Source organism: Halichoerus grypus, chromosome 2, assembly GCF_964656455.1.
Source record: "Halichoerus grypus chromosome 2, mHalGry1.hap1.1, whole genome shotgun sequence".
NCBI lineage: Eukaryota > Metazoa > Chordata > Mammalia > Carnivora > Phocidae > Halichoerus > Halichoerus grypus.
The window spans coordinates 157,900,910-157,923,277 of record NC_135713.1 but is presented as its reverse complement, the minus strand read 5'-3'; positions in this window follow the sequence as shown (position 1 = coordinate 157,923,277).

Here is a 22,368-nt window from a genome sequence, read left to right as displayed (position 1 = left end):
GCCCAAAGTGGGGCTCGATCAACCGACCCTGGGGTCATGACCTGAGCTGAAGGCAGACGCTTAACCGACTGAGCCACCCAGCTGCCCCAGATCTTACTCATCTTATAACTGAAAGCTTGTACTCTTTTATCAACCAATCCCTATTCCCCTTCTTTCCCCCCACCCCCCGACCCAGTCCCTGGTGACTACTTTTCTACTCTTTGTCTCTATGAATTTGACTTTTTAATTTTTTATATTCAATATGTAATGATGCCACACAGTATTTATCTTTCTCCTCCTGGCTTGTTTCACGTAGCATAATGCCCTCCAGCTTCATCCATGTTCTTACAAATGACAGGATTTCTTTCTTTCTCATGGCTGAATGTATTCCATTGTTTATACAAATACATATACACATCCCATTTTCTTTTTTTTTTTTTTTAAGATTCTATTTATTTGAGAGAGAGCCAGCACAGAGGGAGAAAGGGATGGAGAAGCAAACTTCCCGCTGAGCAGAAAGCCCAACGCCGGGCACGATCCCAGGACCCTGAGATCATGACCTGAGCTGAAGGCAAACCCCAACCGACTGAGCCACCCAGGCGCCCCACATATCACATTTTCTTGAACCTTTCATCCATCAGTGGACACTTAGGTTGTTTCCATTCAATGGCTATAGTGACTAATGCTTCAATCAACATGGGAGTATAGATACTTCTCCAAGATAGTAATTTTGTTTCCTTTGGATATATATTCAGAAGTGGGATTGTGAGATCATATGGCAATTCTAGTTTTAAGTTCTTGAGAACCTCCACACTGTTTTCCATAGTGGCGGCACCATTTTACATTCCCACCAACAGTGTACGAACTTCACATCCTCATCAAAATTTACCTCCTTTACTTTTGATGATAGTCATCCTAGCAGGTGTGAGGCAATATCTCATTGTGGTTTTAATTTTCATTTCTCTGATGATGAGTGATGCTGAGTACCTTTTTATATACCTGTTGGCCGTCTGCATGTCCTCTTTGGAAAAAGACTGTTCCAGTCCTTTGCCCATTTTTTACTTGGGTTGTTTTTTTTTGTTATTGATTTGTATGAATGACTTGTATATTTTGGATATTAACCCCTTATCGGACATGTGACAGCAAGCCAAATATTCAACTTGTCCCTGCTTTGGTTGATGGGATCCTTCAAACAGATTTCTGGGCCCTCTAGATACGTACTCCTGATACTTCAAACTCCATCACAGTGTTCCACAATCATCTTGTATTTTCTTGCCCTACCCTTGGATGAAGTCATTTCTCCAAGGTACCCTGGTTTGGTTTGATTTGGCTTTTTTAGTGAAGTATTTAGAACCAATCTGGGCATCAGTGGCTTCACTGCATTTGAGAGAATGGCTGCTTTGTAGTGGCCAGAGGTAGGGAATATATGTATACACATACAAATATACATATATACACTATATCAATAACTGTCCTGTGATCAGTCATGCCCAAAACATCTTGGTGCAATTTTATGCTTTAATAACTTGAAATGCACAAATACTACAAACTTGCAAAAATTCAAGTTGACAGTTTTATTATTTACATTATTTACACTTAATTGGTTTTGTGAACTTGATTAACTTCATTAGCACATTTTTCATAGTCCCTCTGATTTAAGATGGCAAACATTAATGGATATAAAACATAAAAATTAAAGACTAATTTTTCAAAGTTAAGTAAGTTTACAAGACATATAAATGATTCAACTTTCAAAAGATGTTTTGGAAAGTATGCAACATTTACATTTATGAAGTTTTTTTTTTTTAAAGATTTTATTTATTTATTTGACAGAGACACAGCGAGAGAGGGAACACAAGCAGGGTGAGTGGGAGAGGGAGAAGCAGGCTCCCTGCTGAACAAGGAGCCTGATGCGGGGCTCGATCCCAGGGCCCTAGGATCATGACCTGAGCCAAAGGCCGACGCTTAACTGACTGAGCCACCCAGGCATCCCTACATTTCTGAAGTTTTTAAAGCATGAAATTGCACTAAGACTTTTGGGACATTCTGATGCCTAATAAGAATCATGAGCCCATATTGACACATACATCCAATGTGAGTCCCCCACATTAGGGCCATTGGCTCAGTCAATTCATCTTTTCGTGCAATGTCATATTTGTCCCAATCACTCACGTGGCCTCAGAGGAAGGAAGTTCTCCTTCAGTTACTAGCGTCCCCAGACACGTGCCATACTGTTGCCGTGACCACCTGCAAACCACATTTCCAATGCCCAGGACCATCAAAGCACTACATTCACTTGTTTTGCTAGTCCACATTTGTCCCTTATCCTTACCAGTCGTTAATAACAATGATAGTAGCAATCACAACCTCAACATGATTGCTGGTATTAGTGTCAGATACTATGTTAAATGCTTAGAGTACACAATCTTATTTAAATCTCTTGTATTATTGCCTTATAAGATAAATGTTTTTATTCCCATTCTAGAGATGAAAAACCGAGGCAGACAGCTTCAGCGAATTGCCCAAGATCAGTAGAAGGCAAACCTAACATTTCTGTCCTGAACCCTGGACTCAGGGTCTGAATGACTATACTACCCCTGTGACTCTTGTCTCTCCAGCTAGATTTTACCTTTTTTTTTAAGAGAGAGAGAGAGAGGCAGTGTGTGGGGGGAGGGGGGGAGGGGGAGGGCAGAGGGAGAGGGAGAAAGAGAATCTTAAGCAAGCTCCATGCCCAGTGGGAAGCCTGATGCGGTGCTCGATCTCACAACCCTGAGATCATGACCTGAGCCGAAATCAAGAGTCGGACACTTAAACAACTGAGCCACCAAGGAACCCCAACTGCTCTCCAGCTAGATTTTAAACACCTTCAGGATGAGGGTAAGTATTTCTTTCCTTCCTTCCTCCCCTCCCTCTTTCCTTCCTTCTGTTTTCTTCTTTATTTCCTTCCCTCCCTCCCTTCCTTTTTGAATCCAGTAAAGCTTACAGAACTGCCAATATTTTTTCTCAAAAACATTAGAATAAAATGGAATATTTACATATTTCCACAGGCCAGAAGGACAGAGAGACAGAGTCAGAAAGTGGACAAATAGCATAGCAGACTCAGTGTCTCCCGGTGTTCAAGAACTTCCCTCTTGCATGAACAAGGGGAAGGGATTCATCAGGTTGCTCCCAGTTACTAATGAGGTGACTTTAATAAGGATGATTAGTAAGAATGATTCTTCTGATTAAATGGCCTTAAAGTTGGAAGTAGAACCAAGATTGGGTGGAAGGCTTTCCAATCTAAGTACAGATAAGTCCACCTTTGTATATATATTTAAATATATATATATATATATATATAAATATTTAGACTCAAAATGGTAGATATGACAAAATGTTGAAAAATATAAAAGTGATTTATCTATGCTTTGTGCAATAGCCAGGAATATGTGTTTACCCAAGACAAAATCGGTCACTGTGAATTAATTGCCATTTATTTCTACCCAATATATGGACAAAGCAATAAAAAAAAAATATATCAAGTGTTGCTCTGCATGTCATGTAAGAGAAAGCTTTCAGTAAAATTTCGGTTTTCAACAGGTTGTTTGCACAGCAGGAAGACATTCGCCTCTGTAACATACAAACACAAAGGATTTGAGGAAGTAGCTACATTCTTGCTAAGCTCCAAATTGATCCCTTGCCATTTTGAGGTTTGTTCACGAATTAGAAGGAAGAATGTCTCATGTTTTACAGGTGAGTTTTTCCAGCACCCAGATTACAGGCTAATGAGACAAATCTGGGGTATGTCGTGTGTAATTTATCCCATTCCCAGGCCCTTCTCCCCCTCACTCCTGGGGTTCTGTGATGGGAAATAGAGGCAATCACTTCACCACAGTACCGTTCGGGTTGAGGAGACTACTATAACTCATGCAATTGTAGACTAATCCACTAACCCAGCTGTAGACCATATCTAGGGCCATATTGCCCAATGTGTGTCTTATTTAACTCTCAGCTCCCTTAAGGGCAGGGACTATGTTTTATTTATCTTACAAGTGGAGGGAAGGGTAGTCATAGCTACTGTTTACTGGGACAACCGCAGAGCACTAAACCTTTTGCTTATGCCCATGCTAATTGTCACTGTGATCTTTCAAGACCACATGATGATCACCCCCACATTCCAGATGAAGAACTGAGGCTTGGTGAGGTTACAACGTGGGCAAGATCCAGCCATTGGCAGTAAGACTGGGATGTGACCTGTCAGATCTGGCCGGTCTGGAGCCTTCTTCTTTCCATTGGGATGCCTCCCAGTGCCTCCCACCCCCACCTCCAGCCCCCGGGACGATGCCTGCATGTAATAAGATTCTATTTGTGATTGAATGGGATTGAACTAGACTGGGTCATGTCCAGCGGCAATACCCAATAACCCAGCAGCTCCTGGGACCTATATTCTAACCAAAGTGGGTGGAGGTGAAGAGTCAAATTTTATTTTATTTTATTTATTTATTTATTTTTTATTATTACGTTATGTTAATCACCATACATTACATCATTAGTTTTTGATGTAGTGTTCCATGATTTATTGTTTGTGTATAATACCCAGTGCTCTATGCAGAACGTGCCCTCTTTAATACCCATCACCAGGCTAACCCATCCTCCCACCCCCCTCCCCTTTAGAACCCTTAGTCTGTTTTTCAGAGTCAAATTTTAAATGGTGGGTAAAACTCCAGACTGGACTGCTGTCTATCATAGGAGACCCAGAACAGTCCTCCTCCCACAAACCTCCACCTGCTCCAACTGTTAGCGCGAGCCTCCTCCTGATTTTAGAAGCAGTTTTAATAAAAAGAACGTTGAGCAACTGACTGCTTTTGGAAAAGTAGATGCTTAGCAAGTAGAGGTGTGATCTGAGGAGTGATTCCTACTGAATGCAACTCAAAGCATCCACAATGTGGCCCTGGGAATGAAAGAAAAAAGCGTCCGTATTTGCATATCTTCTTTCTCTCCTTGCATTAAAACAAATAAAGAATGCAAAAAATTAATGAAGAAACATTATGTTTCTTAGATCAGCACGCACTGTGAGGAAAAGCCAAATTCTCTAAAATATAAAGAGAGGCCTTTATACTAAGTACAAAGTACGGGGTAAATATCAAACATGTATTTATTTTTAAACATATATATTCTGAATGTATTTATTTAGGCCCAACTCCAAACGTGAACTGCTATCAGGATTCGGCAAAGAAAAAAAAAAAAAGGAAAGCACAAGGCTAATAATGCCGAATCTCTGGGGGGGAAAGAACACATTTCCTACACTGGAGTTCGAAAATTAACACCTTCAAGAACCAGCCATCATTAGCACGTCAGGAATTAGGGTGATACCTCTTTCAGGTCAGTTAGTGAAACAATTCTTTTTATTTTTATTTATTTATTTATTATTATTATTTTTTTTTGCAGAATGCAGCTAAGTTAGCCTGGCTTCTAGAGGCAGAATTCCAAGGAGGTCAGTAGAAGTTCACCTGTCAAAAAATAGAAGTACTGACCTATAAAGAATTTTTTCCAGTGTAATCTTTTTAGGGTCTGGGAGTATTCAGAAGAAATACACCGGGGCAGGGGCAGGCACTGAGAACTGTTCTCCATGGGAGCCCAGTGGGGTCTGCCCTCACGTGGGGGCTGCAAACCCCTCCCCCCAAACCCAATAAAGCCTGGCTGCCATGTGTCATGCCCTCCACCCGGGCACACTAGTAGAAGCTCAAACTCCTGCTGGAAATAGAAAAATAGGAAAGCCCCAAACTGTGTCCCCCAGTCACTGAATAGTGGAAGGAAGCCAAGTGATTTGGGGAAGATTTTTTTTTTTTCCCACCTCGGAAACCCAAACTCTCCTTGAGTAAAGGACTGTGGGGACAACTTGGTTGGAAACAGTAGAAATTGTGGATTCTTCATCTGCAAGTGAAGGAAGACCACTCTATAGGCAACAAATGTGCCTCATATTGAGAAAGAGAGAGTACGGCTATTTGCATTGCAAAGCATTACTTATTCCTTTTTCATTTTATTTAACCTGTTAATTATAGAATTAAAAGATGCCAGTTAAAAAAAATAGAATAAATTCTCGGTAACCCACCACCCAGAGATAAACACTGTGAAAACTAGTGTTTATCTTGCCAGATATTTTATTTTCTCTGCCAGATTTTTTTCCCCTGTGCCTACGTAATTGCACATATATTTTGGACAAAGATGGAAATCACATTAAACATATTATTTTAGAATCCATTTTTTCACTTAAAATACATCATGGATGTCTGTTAAGGTGAAGAAAATATTTCTCCAGCATCATTTGTAATGGCTAGATTGAGTTTCATTAAATGGGCTTATTGAATACTCTCGGTTAGGGTTCATTTGGATTGTTTGCAATTTTTTATTCTTTTTGAGGAACCTCTAAACTCTTTTCCATAGTGGCTGCGCCATTGTACATGAGGGTTCCCCTTTCTCCGCATCCTCGCCAACGCCTGTTGTTTCCTGTGGTGTTAATTTTAGTCATTCTGACAGGTGTGAGGTGGTATCTCATCGTGGTTTTGCTTTGCATTTCCCTGATGAGGAGTGATGTTGATGCACCTTTTCATGTACGTGTTAGTCATCTGCATGTCTTCTTTGGAAAAATATTCGTAGGTCCTCTGCCCATTTATAAATCGGATTATTTTTTGGTGTTGAGTTCTTTAATGAATTTGGATATTGACCCGTTATGGGATATATCATTTGCAAATATCTTCTCCCATCCGGTAAGTTGCCTTTTCGTTTCGCATGGTGACAGAGAGTAAATATACTTAATCATGGTGAGCATGTTGTAATGTATATAATTGTCGAATCGCTATGTTGTACACCTGAAACTAATATGTCAACTATGCTTCCACTAAATGTTTTAAAAATGTTTTTACTTTTATAAAGAACGCAGCGGTTTTGGACATCTGGGTGGCCCAGTCGGTTAAGCATCTGCCTTCGGCTCAGGTCATGATCCCAGGGTCCTGAGACTGAGCCCCGCATCCATCGAGCTCCCTGCTCAGCGGGGAGTCTGTTTCTCCCTCTGCCTGATGCTCCCCCTGCTTGTGCTCTCTCTCTCTCTCTCTGACAAATAAATAAATAAAATCTAAAAAAAGGATGCTGTGGTTTAAATTCTTTCAGCTAAATATTTACTCACTTCTCTATCTGTTTCTTCAGAATCAGTTTCCAAAACTGCAATTCTGGAGAGGATGCTCACATCTAAAGGATTTGTTGTTTATTGCAAAACCGCCATCCAGACATTTGACATTGAGACGTGCCATTTTTAATTACCACTGGGATGGAACAATTTTGTAGGCTAGGTGTTACTCTTATCTTTTTCCTTTTTCCAGCTTGCTCTAGCTTATTTGCAGGCAGCCTGCCAGGTGGTCTAGGTCCAGGTATATAGATAGTGATTAAGTTACAATGTTGAGATATCTCATTGGAAAAGCCTTTAAGGAACAATTTCAGAGTCCTTCAGATCTTCCTGATCTTGTTCCCACTTGTCATTTTTGGTGTTTTTTTAAACTTGGTATTTCCTCAAAGATGTGCTCATTGAGTCATCCAGATGACAAGCCAGTTCCTCCTCTGATCTCTGCGACAAGCTGGGGAGGTAGTTACGATCCGCCGCAGTCATGGACTTCAATGAAACCATTCTTGTGACTAACTTTTGAGTAATTGACTACTTTTGAAGTCTCTTTGGGGAGACCTATGATGTCATACAAGCTTTGTATTGGCGGCTGGAGGCAGGCAGGGGTAAGCATCTTTCTATTTCTATTCCCAGACCCACTTTCCAGGCTACTGGGTTTGGGTCAATATTTTTCACACTCAGGAGAGGAGTAAAATTCCCATTTCCTTATAATATATGCCCCTCCCTTTTTTTTTTTTTTAAGATTTATTGATTTATTTGAGAGGTGGGGTGGGGGGGAGGAGCAGAGAGAGAGGGAGAGAGAGAATCCTGAGCTTACTCCCCACTGAAGCTGGAACCCGACATAAGGCTCGATCTCACCACCCTGAGATCATGACCTGAGCGGAAATCAAGAGTCTGACAATTAACCGACTGAGCCGCCCAGGTGCCCCAATCTATCCCCCGAACTTTTTTAAAAAGGTTGGATCTATTTCTGTTTTTTAAAACCAAAGACCCTCAAGATTTAACTTTCTGAAGGAGCCCTCTGATATTAGATGTGATCTCATCCAGGGGAGGAAGCGAAGACTGACTCACCGAAAAATAGATGCAGGGAAGACCCTCAACAGCCTGTATTCCAAAATGTCAGGTAAGAATTAAATTAATGTCAGATAATATTAAGCCAAAACTCATTCCATTGGTCCTTCACTTTTTTGCATATCCGATAAGACTGAATCATTTACAAAGGCATTTGCTCTCTCTTTCTACCTGTCAAAAGTTTGACAAACCGGTATCAGTAAAAGAAAAAAAAATTATAATCGTTCTTGCAAAGTCGGGAAATGCTTGGCTCTTGCTCAGGTTTTGTGTTTGAGGCACCAAGGTACCTTTCTGATAGTTGTTCTCTGTGCTTTTCTGGATCCATTTGGCATCAGGGCCCAGAATAGAAGAATTCCTTTCTCACCTTTCTTCAATCTGGTTTCATACATTTTTTTTTTTTCTAAAAAAAAAGACAGTGTTTTTTGTCACCTTGATGCTAATTTAAATAGGTACAAATTCCAGGCTCGTAATTATGCATTGCTTTTGTCAACATTTCACAGGGTGTCAGCAGTAAGGTAGGTTGCAGAATGCCTTTGTTTTTTTCTGGATGCTGCCTTAGAGAGGCTGAGAGAAGGACGTAGCAATTCTGGTTGGAGTGACAGCAGTACCTTGGTGACAACCCGTATGGTATTTGACCTTCACCCGAATCCTCATGCTATCATGAGGTGGCTCGAATACTTTATATAACATACCATATCCAAGTACGACTGAAGGTGCCTTATACTTTGGGAAACAATATAGGACAAAAAGGATCATCATGTTTTTAGAAAACTTTATTATATTTGACTTTAGAAATTTGCTTCCAATGGATGAAAGACACATGGAACAAAATATCCTCAGTTTATAGAAACTAAATATCCTTAAAGCTTTAAGTGTACAAAACATGTCTTGTAGTTTGTGCAGCATATTACTTAAAGGAAGTTTACTGTCGGGGCACCTGGGTGGCTCAGTCGGTTAAGCATCCGACTCCTGGTTTCAGCTCAGTCATGATCTCATAGTCATGAGATCGAGCGCCGCATCAGGTTCCGCACTCAGTGCAGAGTCTGCTTCAGATTCTCTCTCCCTCCCTCTCCGCTTCTCCCCCCACTCATGCACTCTCTCGCTCTCAAATAAATAAAATCTTTAAAAAAAAAAAAAAGAAGTTTACTATAATCTTTTTCTGTGAAGGACAGGTTGAAAAGGCAGCCAGCTGTCCAACCTTCGGATATCAGTGCAGTTAGAGACTATGGTCTCCGTTTCCATCTGAGCTGCAGATGCCTTGCAGTGTGCCCGTCTATAGCCCAGATTTCCAACTACCACCTGAATCAGTGATGAGCAACCCTATTATCTCAAATACCAACTCTGAAAATATAAGTGTTTATGGTTCCTTGCTGGTTTAATTTTTAGAAATTATACATATTTTGATTTTTAATTAGGGAACGTAGGATACGCAACAGGATTTAATGATATTTCATTATTTCTCTATCATGGATTTCATTTTAGGGCAAGTTTTCTAAAAGTGCACAATCAGCAAAAACTATGCAGTGTGCAGCTGTAATGCGGCATCTTTGAAGACCTTTATTTGCAAAAAGAAAGAAAGAAAGAAACGAAGAAACAAAGAAACAAAGAAAGAAAGAAGGAAAATCCTAGTAATGGACTGGTAGGCGGTGTAGGTTGAAAGAATCAATCAGCGCTGAGAAACACAGACAGGGACTGAAATGACAGATGTGTCAGGATGCTTATAACAAATCTGGAAGCTGGAGGAAAGAAAGTGTCATGTCATGTCAGATGTAGCATCATGGGCTGAAGTGTGTTCCGCCCCATATCCTAATCCCTAGTACCATAGAATGTGACTGTATTTGGAGATAGGGTCTTTAAAGAAGTAATTGAGTTAAGATGAGGTCATCCAGCATGACTGGAATCCTAAGTAGAGGAGATTAGACAGACACATGCACAGAGGGAAGTCCATGTGAAGATACAGGGAGGAGGTGGCCCTTTACAAGCCAAGGAGAGAAGCCTCGGAAGAAACCCACCCTGCTGACACCATGACCTTGGACTTCTAGCCTTCCGAACTGCCAGACAATACATTAAGTCACCCAGTGTGTGATAATTTGTTATGGCAGATGGAACAAACTAGTACCAACTAGTACAACGGCCATCTTTCCGTTCTCGGTCTACCAAGTGGTTCTTTATATTATTCAGTTATGATGCAGCCAAAGGTAACCCTTACCTTCCAAAGTCCTACCTGTTGCTACTAAGTCTTGGCTGTCCAGAAGGATGCTCACTCCCCACACTCATGATGTCTGTGTGTGTGCCATGAGCGACGGGAGACAAGAAGACGGAGAGAAGCTTCCTTTCCTGGGATTGGCCATCAAGCCTGCTAGGTCCCCACCTTGCTGGGCAGCTGGGATCACATTTCCTGGGGCAGGAATCACATTTCTCCTGCAGAGTTGCCATGCCTTCTTCTATCTACCACTGTCACCTGTCTGCTGCTTTTCACTTTCAAAAATTTTTTAGTGGAAGTAATACAATTACATGACTAAAAAAAATGATTTTACCCAAGGGCTTAAAATGAAAAATACCCATTCTCTGTCCCAATCCCTCTGTGTCTCTGAGTCTTCATCCCCGAGGCTAATGACGGTAAACTCTTTTAGTTGATTCTGGTAGGTAACTTGACATTTCTGAATATCCTGTTCATATTACTCCCCCTCGACCTGTCGATTTTAGACGTTCGTCTCTGCCATGACAGTTGAGAATTTCACTCTCCTTCCTTCATTTCCTGCCTCTCCCATCTTCCTGGTGACTTAAGGTAAAATGTACTGGCTAGTCTGTTGGCTATTTAAATGTCTTCTAACACTGACCAAGGTAATATGTTATGGTTATGAAGTATGACGTGTAGTAAATAACAGCTCAGCCCTTCCTACCCAAGAGTGAGAGAAGGGGGAAGGACACCAGGAGAAGAAGCATGGTGACATATATAACATGGCTGGAAAAATCCCCAGGGCGTGGGGCACCTGGGTGGCTCAGTCGGTTGAGCGTCTCCCTTTAGCTCAGGTCCTGGGATTGAGTCCCACGTCAGGCTCCCTGCTCAGCAGGAAGCTCGCTTCTCCCTTTGCCTGCCCCGCCCCCCCCACTTGTGCGTGCTCTCTCTCTGACAAATAAATAAATAAAATCTTAAAAAAAAATTCCGAAGGGGAGAGGGGATACATAGGATGGGGGAGAAAACCAAAAACAGAGTGTTTACTCAATTTCCCATCGGATCTCCAGAAAGAGACTACAAGTATCAATTAGTCAGGATTAGGTCAAGCAAACAGCCACTGTAGGTGTTTTGGGTGTGAGGGCATTTTTATATACGAACTTAGGGTCTTTCAGAACTGTTGGAAGAGCTGGAAGTATGAAGAAAAGGGAAGACACTCCCACTGACCGGAGTCCAAAACACTAATGCGGGGCTTCTCAAGAGTATTCGGGGAGGACACTGTGTATCTCACGTCTGCCCATGTGTCCAGCTGCCTCTGGAGAGTAGATCTTCTCCTTCCTATCCACCTTCCAAATGTCCTGTGAGTGTGTCTCGTTAGCAGACTCTCCCCCGGACCATTATGAGAAAGGAGATTTCAGAAATGCAGTTTCTGGCATATCCATCTGTAGAATCTTTTTTAAAAGGGAGCGGTGTTGGTGTCAAACTGACAACAGATAATCCAGCAGAAGAACTCAATCCAGTGGAAGAACTTAGATCCTGCGTGGTATGGGAAGCTGAGCAGTCCTGATGGTCCTTCCAGCCCCATGGGGGGATACAGATGTATCCGAGATTTGAACTGGGGTAAAAGTGAGCTAAATATCATTGGGGGGTGTGGAACAGACCAGCTGGGAGACAAGTGGCTTTGATCAGGTAGGGAGGGAGGAGACCACAAGTTTACCAGCTGCAGATATTGGAAGTCACTGACAAGAGGGTCACGTGGTTTCAGAGGTCATCAGTCAGTGCAACTGAGAAGGTGGATCTGAAATCCATGTCCTCCTGTGCAGCCAAAGCCGCCCTCCCCTGTCCCCAGTGAGTGCCATGAGGACACAACGCCCTCCCCGTCCCCAGTGAGTGCCATGAGGACACAACGCCCTCCCCTGTCCCCAGTGAGTGCCATGAGGACACAACGCCCTCCCCTGTCCCCAGTGAGTGCCATGAGGACACAACGCCCTCCCCTGTCCCCAGTGAGTGCCATGAGGACACAACGCCCTCCCCTGTCCCCAGTGAGTGCCATGAGGACACAACGCCCTCCCCTGTCCCCAGTGAGTGCCATGAGGACACAGTGTTTTTTCTCATGAACCCACTGACACCTCATCTGCTTCTTCTTCTTCTTTGTCTGCAGACTGAGTCCACTGCTCACTCAGCTGATTGTATAGGATGGCCACCCCACAAACAGCTGCCTTGACCCCAAGTCTACAGAACCTTCTGGCTCCAAAGGCAAACACTGCCCTCAGGGTCTGCCTCTACCAGGAGATAACATTGGACTTGTCAATGCAGTTGTGGTGGTAATAACTCCAGATCATGGGGGAGGGGGAGGATGAATGGCTATTCCCTCAAAGGTGTTGAGGGTAAGAAAGAAGGGGAGTTCTCAGCATCTGTATGGTATTTTCCTTCTCTTGAAATGGAAAGACCGCCTCTGAGCTAGCACCTTTCTGCACTTGAAATAAATTAAACATCCCTGACATTGGCAAAAGAAGTGTTAAAAAAGTAGGGGCACCTGGGTGGCTTAGTCGGTTAAGCATCCGACTCTTGATTTAAGCTCAGGTCATGATCTCAGGATCCTGTGTAGAGCTCCAGGCTCAACAGGGAGTCGGCTTGAGATTCTTTCCTTCTGCCCCTCCCCCTGCTCATGCTCTCTCTCTCTCATTCTCTCTTTTTCTCAAATAAATGAATAAATCTTTTAAAAAACATATATTTATCACAACATAGTTACCAAAAGAAGTCACAGATGCAAATAGGCAACATTTCTAATTAGAGAGAGTTGAAAAGCCATAGCTGACATTTGTTGAAGGTATTGAAAGGAAATAAAGACTCTGAAAGCAATTGACTATTAAGAAAGATTCGGTATTTTTTAATAGATCTACTAGCAAAGATTAACGCTTTTCAATAAGGGTTCTCTAGCAAGAAGTGGGCATTCCAGCACAATCCAAATAAGAAGGAAAAGGACAGGGAGGATGGGACCACACTAGACTAGCCCAAGCCATTGGCTTAGCCACCCCATGATGGGGTACCACCCCAATTCCTTTGTGGGGAGAATAGAACTTGATCTTGGAACCCACAATATATCCTTTGGAGTTGGGGCACCTGGGTGGCTCAGTCGGTTAAGCGTCTGCCTTTGGCTCAGGTCATGATCCCAGGGTTCTGGGATCGAGCCCCACATTGGGCTCCTGGCTCAGCGAGGAGCCTGCTTCTCCCTCTCCCTCTGCCTCTCTCCCTGCTCATGCTTTCTCTCTGTCTCTGTATCTCTGTGTCTCAAATGAATAAAAATCTTAAAAAAAAAAATATCCTTCGGAGTTCATTATATAGAATTATATAGTAAAACTGTGTACAGTTCTTTCCATCATTAATTTCTACCACTCATTATCATCAGATCCTTTGTCCCATAAAGTCTTGAGATACAGCATCCTCCATGTATTATACGTGTAGATACTGGAACTGTGTGGACTACCCTCCCTTACAGAAATCTCTTAAGGAATTCTCTGAAGTGAATTTTTATATGTCCGTATTTTCACTAAATTGTCAGCTTTTTTAGGACAGAAGATGAGTAGTATTCAAATTCATATTCTAAACATGCAGCCTTGTGACCGGCACAAATCAGATACTCAGTAAATAGCTGTCTTTAGCAGTTTAAGAAATTCTTCGAGCTACATTAGTTGATTCTATCATTACAAGAGTCTTTTCAATTAGGTAAGAATATGAAATGGTATTTACTTGTCTCAGTATTTTATTTCTCTCTTCCAGGCCTGGGCATGCTGGAGAAAAACCTGGGAGGAAATATTGAGTGTTGGGAGTTGTGATCAGTTGAAAAGAGAAAACCAGATGCCACCAGTAATATTTTAGGCTCACGTCCAAATTCCTCCTAGCTTGAGGGAGTTTAGCTTTAAGGCCACACTGAATCTTCCTTATGGATTCAAACACTGATATTTTGGGGTCCAGATAATGTAGCATGCTGGAATAACAACAGACTAAATTAACAGAGTGCACGTGCTTATGTGATTTCGCTTTCATTCATTTATTCTTCCTTTAACTAGCAGACATTCCTTATATCAAACACAGGGCCAGCGCTGAGGACATGCTCTTCTTAATCATGGGCCCAGGTTGAATGAAATCCAGAATTCATATCCAGCAATGGTGGGACATTTTTTTTTTAAAGACCGGATATGGAGTTATAAACAGACATTATGTTGGAGCAATTAGATTCCTGCAAGAAATGCCTTGTTTAGTGATAAAACTTCTTGTAAAACATGTCTCACTTGGAATCATTTAGATTAGGGTTAGTTTTACTGTTAGCTCTCTAGGGGAAGAGGCATGCATTATTCGATCCAGCCTATCCCAATGGTGAATTTCCCGGTTGCATTAATAAATCTATTCTGAGGATATTCTGCATGATAATTTGCTAGTCTTCTATTTCCCTTCTATCACCAGCTACTGATGCTCAAATACATTTTTTCCAGGGAGAAATGACCTTTCAAGGGTCACACAAGGAGTAAAAGAGTAAAGATCTCTCCATTTTTCTTTCTCCTTTTGCAGACACCAGTTCAAAGGAGAGATATGTTAAGAAAACAGACTCACAAGAGATATGGTTAAGGCCAAGCTGCCGGTTCTGAAGGCAACAGAGCTAAGCAAGTGTCTCAGATGAAAGAAATTCAGGGACATCTTTGTGTATGAATTTTACAGGGGAAAAAAAAACAACCCTGTTTCCTCAAACTTAAGAAAACGATATATCTTTTCTGTCTGCCTCTATAACCTAGTTAAGACAAAGACTGTTTTGGATCTTGGGATGGGTGGGTAGGGAGGAATTGGGTCTGGCTTTGGTGACATTTTTGTAGGTATAACTTTCTTCATTGTGTGTGACTTCTATTGTAATCACCTTCTAATGGCAAAGAAGAGGCACTTTCTTTATAGAGAAATGAGACATGCTTTTGACCTCTTCCTCAGACTCGGCCATCTGAGTGACATTTATTTACGATTCCTGTCTGTCCCTGCTGTCTGTCAGAACTACCATGGCTGACCACACCTCATCCCATTGTGGTGGCTCCGTACCCCAACGCATCTCGCAAATGTATTTATTCCAGCACTTTTGCTGTTTCTCTCACTTTTAGGCCAGTGTGGTTCAGTAAGCCTGATACTATCCCCTGGGGGGCATTTTGAGACTTTGTTGGGAGGAGGAGGAAGTATTTTTTAGTTGCCACACTGATTTGGAGGGGACGGTAAGCATTTAGCGAGTGAAGACCACAGAAGTTGGACATTCTCGCGATGCAAGGGACAGGCCCACAAAAAGAAAAATTGTTCCTCACCCCTCTTGACTTTTCAGTGGTCAGCTGGACCTTCATGTAGATGAAAACACGGCTTACACTCTTCTGAGCCTGGATTCTAACTTTGCATTGTATATAAAGTAAATTTCTACACAGTCATAGATACTGAATTTTCAAGGGGTGCAGATGTTATGTGAATCAAGAGATGATTGTAGGTTGTTTGGCTTAAAACCTAGTTAATTGTTCACTGTGTTAGTGGTAATGCTTCTTGTGGTACTTGAGTCAACAAAAAGTAACAAAGTAACACAGGCCTGTAAGTGCACCTGTCACGGTCCAGGTGACTCTACATACGGGGTGGACATTTGATGAGTTTACTGTAGTGGGACCTACCTGAGCATTTGCATATTGAAACATGTATTATTCTCTTATGCAGCACTTTTATTTTTTACTTATATTATAAAAAGCTGCTGTATTGGTATTTTTTGATGTATGAGCAGATGGGATATATTATGTGTATAAATAAAATAAAGTTTGGGATAGTAACAGGGTCGATTATAGAATGTTATAAAAAAAGGGGGGCAGTGCTCAGTCTGATGGGGTTGCAAACTGCTATACCAAGCCATAACTTCCTCAAAGATCTTATCATTCAAGGATAACAATCATATTTATAACTTTATCACTAGTTTGTAACAGAATGCCTTCCGCTGGAAGACACCGATATATTTTAATGTTTATTTAATGCATGTAACCTGCATTTCCTGTTTCTTGGTAATTGAAACCCCTCAAATATTAATACAAGTTTACAGTCTTCTGCAAAATAATTTCCTCTAAACTGTTTCCAGGAGTTATCAGGGAGTGTAACAGCAAATAAAATCAGTTTTGTAAGGCATCAGTCATTTTTATAACAGAAACAGAGCTACATATATCTGGGAGCTTGGTGTATGAGAATGATCACTTTACAACAGAGTTAAGAAGGAGTTACTCTTGGGACACTTGGGTGGCTCAGTTGGTTAAGCGTCTGACTCTTGATTTTGGCTCAGATTGTGATCTCGGGGTTGTGAGATAGAGCCCTGCATTAGGCTCCACACTGAGCGTGGGGTCTCCTTGAGATTCTAGCTCTCCCTCTCCCTCTGCCCCTCCCACTCGTGCTCTCTCTCTCTCTAAAATAAATAAATCTTAAAAAAAAAGGAGTTACTCAATAAATGGAAATGAAAAAAAGTGGCTATTCATATTGAAAAAAAAGTAGATCACTGCCTCATGCAATGTCCAAAAACATTCTGCAGAGGGAATAAAGGCATACATCTGAAAAGTGGACTTTAAAACTTTTAGAAAAATGTATAGAAATACATTTTTATGAACTTGGAAAAGGGAAGACTTTTTAAAACAAGACCCCCAAATCACAAATCAATAGAAAAGATGCCTAAGTTTGACCATATTACCTTTTAAAGTCTTTGAACTACAAAATCCCATAGGGTTTTGCATTTCCTAATGCAATAGATTAGAAAAAATATTAGCAGTGGATATAACTCACGAAGTATCCAGAATATTTTATAACTCCTATAAGCCAATAAGAAAAGGCTAAACAATGCAAAAGTAGACAAAGGGTTTGAGCAGATGAAATCAACGAACGGGAGATTCAAATGACCAATAGATCCCTAAAAGATTGCTCAACTTCACCAGCATCCAGGAAAAAGAAAGTGGAAATGTCATCCTAGTTTACACCCTTTAGCTTGGGAAAAAATAGCACCTCTAAAAAAATGTGTTAGTGAATATTCAAACTCAAATGGAGCAGATGACAGTGTAAGTTGATACCACCACTGTGGTGAAAAACTTACCATACCTAATGAAGTTCCCTACAAACTCAACTCATCAAATCCATCTCTAGATAATTACTGTTAGGGGAGTGTATTTCAAACTGTTTTTAAGCAATTCACTGTGGAACGTGCCTTTTACAAGACAGACCAGTATGTATACATTTGTAAATAAAATAAAACATAACTTCATAAAATGTTCATTACCCTTAACTACTTGTGACGCACTCACATTTTTTATACTACTCTATCATCTTTCTTAAAAAAAAAAAATGTTAGTGGGGGCGCCGGGGTGGCTCAGTCAGTTAAGCGTCTGACTCTTGATTTCGGCTCAGGTCATGATCTCAAGGTCCTGGGTCAGGCTCCGTGCTCAGTGAAGAGTCGGCTTGGGAGTCTCTCTCTCTGGTCTCCTTCTGCCCCTTCCCCCCACTGACATTTGCTCTCTCTTTAAAATAAATAAATAAATCTTCTAAAAATTTATTGGTAGTGACTCTCTAAATTTATTTCACTACCCTCTAATGGGTTGCAAACAATACCCCCTCCAAAAAATGTTCTAACATGCACACAGAGATGTGTGGGAGGGTGTTCATCCTGACACTGTAACATTTGTGCAACATTGTAATATTCATAACATGTTCTTTGTGACATTTGTAATAGCTAAAACTCATATTTGTAGAATTGCAGAACTTCTGATATTGTAAGAATCATTGAGCTACTTCGGCTACTTCTCCACTCTTTTCTCCAGCTGCAGTGCCTCAGGGTGAAAGAAACGAAATGACACAGCCAAGGACACACTGAATGGACACTGGGCTGTCACAGAATCCAGTTTCCTTGACTTCTCAGCCAGTTTTTTCTCACAGACCATCTATTGCCTTTCTTTGAAACTCATGTACCATCAAAATACTGATGGTTGTTTCAAAGCCATTTTTATTGTTTTATTATTTATTATTTTTTGGCTCCCACAAAATGCTTTTGTCATGGAGCCTTTGATGTTCTTTGAACTTCTTGGAATAAAAATGCCAGCCGAATGTGACAATGGCTATTCCTTTCTTTTTTTTTTTTTTTTTTTAAATTTTTTTTATTGTTATGTTAATCCCCATACATTACATCATTAGTTTTAGATATAGTGTTCCATGATTCATTGTTTGTGCATAACACCCAGTGCTCCATGCAGAACGTGCCCTCCTCAATACCCATCACCAGGCTAACCCATCCTCCCAACCCCCTCCCCTCTAGAACCCCCAGTTTGTTTTTCAGAGTCCATCGTCTCTCATGGTTCTTCTCCCCCTCCGATTTCCCCCCCTTCATTCTTCCCCTCCTGCTACATTCTTCTTCTTCTTTTTTTCTTTCTTAACATATATTGCATTATTTGTTTCAGAGGTACAGATCTGAGATTCAACAGTCCTGCACAATTCACAGCACTTACCAGAACACATACCCTCCCCAGTGTCCATCACCCAGTCACCCCATCCCTCCCACCCCACCCCCCACTCCAGCAACCCTCAGTTTGTTTCCTGAGATTAAGAATTCCTCATATCAGTGAGGTCATATGATACATGTCTTTCTCTGTTTGACTTATTTCGCTCAGCATAATACCCTCCAGTTCCATCCACGTCGTTGCAAATGGCAAGATCTTATTCCTTTTGATGGCTGCATAATATTCCATTGCATATATATACCACATCTTCTTTATCCATTCATCTGTTGATGGACATCTTGGCTCTTTCCACAGTTTGGCTATTGTGGACATTGCTGCTATAAACATCGGGGTGCACGTAGCCTTTCGGGTCCCTACTTTTGTATCTTTGGGGTAAATACCCAGGAGTGCAATTGCTGGATCATATGGTAGCTCTATTTTCAACTTTTTGAGGAACCTCCATACTGTTTTCCAGAGTGGCTGCACCAGCTTGCATTCCCACCAACAGTGTAGGAGGGTTCCCCTTTCTCCGCATCCCCGCCAACATCTGTCATTTCCTGACTTGTTAATTTTAGCCATTCTGACTGGTGTGAGGTGGTATCTCATTGAGGTTTTGATTTGGATTTCCCTGATGCCGAGCGATATTGAACACTTTTTCATGTGTCTGTTGGCCATTTGGATGTCTTCTTTGGAGAAATGTCTGTTCATGTCTTCTGCCCATTTCTTGATTGGATTCTTTGTTCTTTTGGTGTTGAGTTTGATGAGTTCTTTATAGATTTTGGATACTAGCCCTTTATCTGATATGTCATTTGCAAATATCTTCTCCCATTCTGTCAGTTGTCTTTTGGTTTTGTTGACTGTTTCCTTTGCTTTGCAAAAGCTTTTTATCTTGATGAAGTCCCAATAGTTCATTTTTGCCCTTGCTTCCCTTGCCTTTGGCGATGTTTCTAGGAAGAAGTTGCTGCGGCTGAGGTCGAAGAGGTTGCTGCCTGTGTTCTCCTTTAGGATTTTGATGGACTCCTGTCTCACATTGAGGTCTTTCAACCATTTGGAGTCTATTTTTGTGTGTGGTGTAAGGAAATGGTCCAGTTTCATTCTTCTGCATGTGGCTGTCCAATTTTCCCAACACCATTTGTTGAAGAGACTGTCTTTTTTCCATTGGACATTCTTTCCTGCTTTGTCGAAGATTAGTTGACCATAGAGTTGAGGGTCCATTTCTGGGCTCTCTATTCTGTTCCATTGATCTATGTGTCTGTTTTTGTGCCAGTACCATACTGTCTTGATGATGACAGCTTTGTAGTAGAGCTGGAAGTCTGGAATTGTGATGCCGCCGGCTTTGCTTTTCTTTTTCAACATTCCTCTGGCTATGCGGGGTCTTTTCTGGTTCCATACAAATTTCAGGATTATTTGTTCCATTTCTTTGAAGAAAGTGGATGGTATTTTGATGGGGATTGCATTGAATGTGTAGATTGCTCTAGGTAGGATTGACATCTTCACAATATTTGTTCTTCCAATCCATGAGCATGGAACGTTTTTCCATTTCTTTGTGTCTTCCTCAATTTCTTTCATGAGTATTTTATAGTTTTCTGAGTACAGATCCTTTGCCTCTTTGGTTAGATTTATTCCTAGGTATCTTATGGTTTTGGGTGCAATTGTAAATGGGATCGACTCCTTAATTTCTCTTTCTTCTGACTTGTTGTTGGTGTATAGGAATGCCACTGACTTCTGTGCATTGATTTTATATCCTGCCACTTGACTGAATTCCTGTATGAGTTCTAGCAGTTTTGGGGTGGAGTCTTTGGGATTTTCCACATAAAGTATCATATCATCTGCAAAGAGTGAGAGTTTGACTTCTTCTTTGCCAATTTGGATGCCTTTGATTTCTTTTTGTTGTCTGATTGCTGTGGCTAGGACTTCCAATACTATGTTGAATAGCAGTGGTGATAGTGGACATCCCTGCCGCGTTCCTGACCTTAGGGGGAAAGCTCTCAGTTTTTTCCCCATTGAGAATGATATTCGCTGTAGGTTTTTCATAGATGGCTTTTATGATATTGAGGTATGTACCCTCTATCCCTATACTCTGAAGAGTTTTGATCAAGAAAGGATGCTGTACTTTGTCAAATGCTTTTTCTGCATCTATTGAGAGGATCATGTGATTCTTGTTTTTTCTTTTGTTAATGTATTGTATCACGTTGATTGATTTGCGGATGTTGAACCAACCTTGCAGCCCAGGGATAAATCCGACTTGGTCGTGGTGAATAATCCTTTTAATGTACTGTTGGATCCTATTGGCTAGTATTTTGGTGAGAATTTTTGCATCCATGTTCATCAGGGATATTGGTCTGTAATTCTCCTTTTTAATGGGGTCTTTGTCTGGTTTTGGGATCAAGGTAATGCTGGCCTCATAAAATGAGTTTGGAAGTTTTCCTTCCATTTCTATTTTTTGGAACAGTTTCAGAAGGATAGGTATTAATTCTTCTTGAAATGTTTGGTAGAATTCCCCTGGGAAGCCATCTGGCCCTGGGCTTTTGTGTTTTGGGAGATTTTTGATGACTGCTTCTATTTCCTTAGTGGTTATAGGTCTGTTCAGGTGTTCTATTTCTTCCTGGTTCAGTTTTGGTAGTTGATACATCTCTAGGAATGCATCCATTACTTCCAGGTTATCTAATTTGTTGGCATAGAGTTGCTCATAATATGTTCTTATAATTGTTTGTATTTCTTTGGTGTTGGTTGTGATCTCTCCTCTTTCATTCATGATTTTGTTGATTTGGGTCATTTCTCTTTTCTTTTTGATAAGTCTGGCCAGGGGCTTATCAATCTTGTTAATTCTTTCAAAGAACCAGCTCCTAGTTTCGTTGATCTGTTCTACTGTTCTTTTGGTTTCTATTTCATTGATTTCTGCTCTGATCTTTATTATTTCTCTTCTCCTGCTGGGTTTAGGCTTTATTTGCTGTTCTTTCTCCAGCTCCTTTAGGTGTAGGGTTAGGTTGTGTACTTGAGACCTTTCTTGTTTCTTGAGAAAGGCTTGTATTGCTATATACTTTCCTCTTAGGACTGCCTTTGCTGTATCCCAAAGATTTTGAATAGTTGTGTTTTCATTTTCATTGGTTTCCATGAATTTTTTTAATTCTTCTTTAATTTCCTGGTTGACCCATTCATTCTTCAGTAGGATGCTCTTTAGCCTCCATGTATTTGAGTTCTTTCTGACTTTCCTCTTGTGATTGAGTTCTAGTTTCAAAGCATTGTGGTCTGAAAATAGGCAGGGGATGATCCCAATCTTCTGGTACCGGTTGAGACCTGATTTATGACCCAGGATGTGATCTATTCTGGAGAATGTTCCATGGGCACTAGAGAAGAATGTGTATTCCGTTGCTTTGGGATGGAATGTTCTGAATATGTCTGTGAAGTCCATTTGGTCCAGTGTGTCATTTAAAGTCTTTATTTCCTTGTTGATCTTTTGCTTAGAC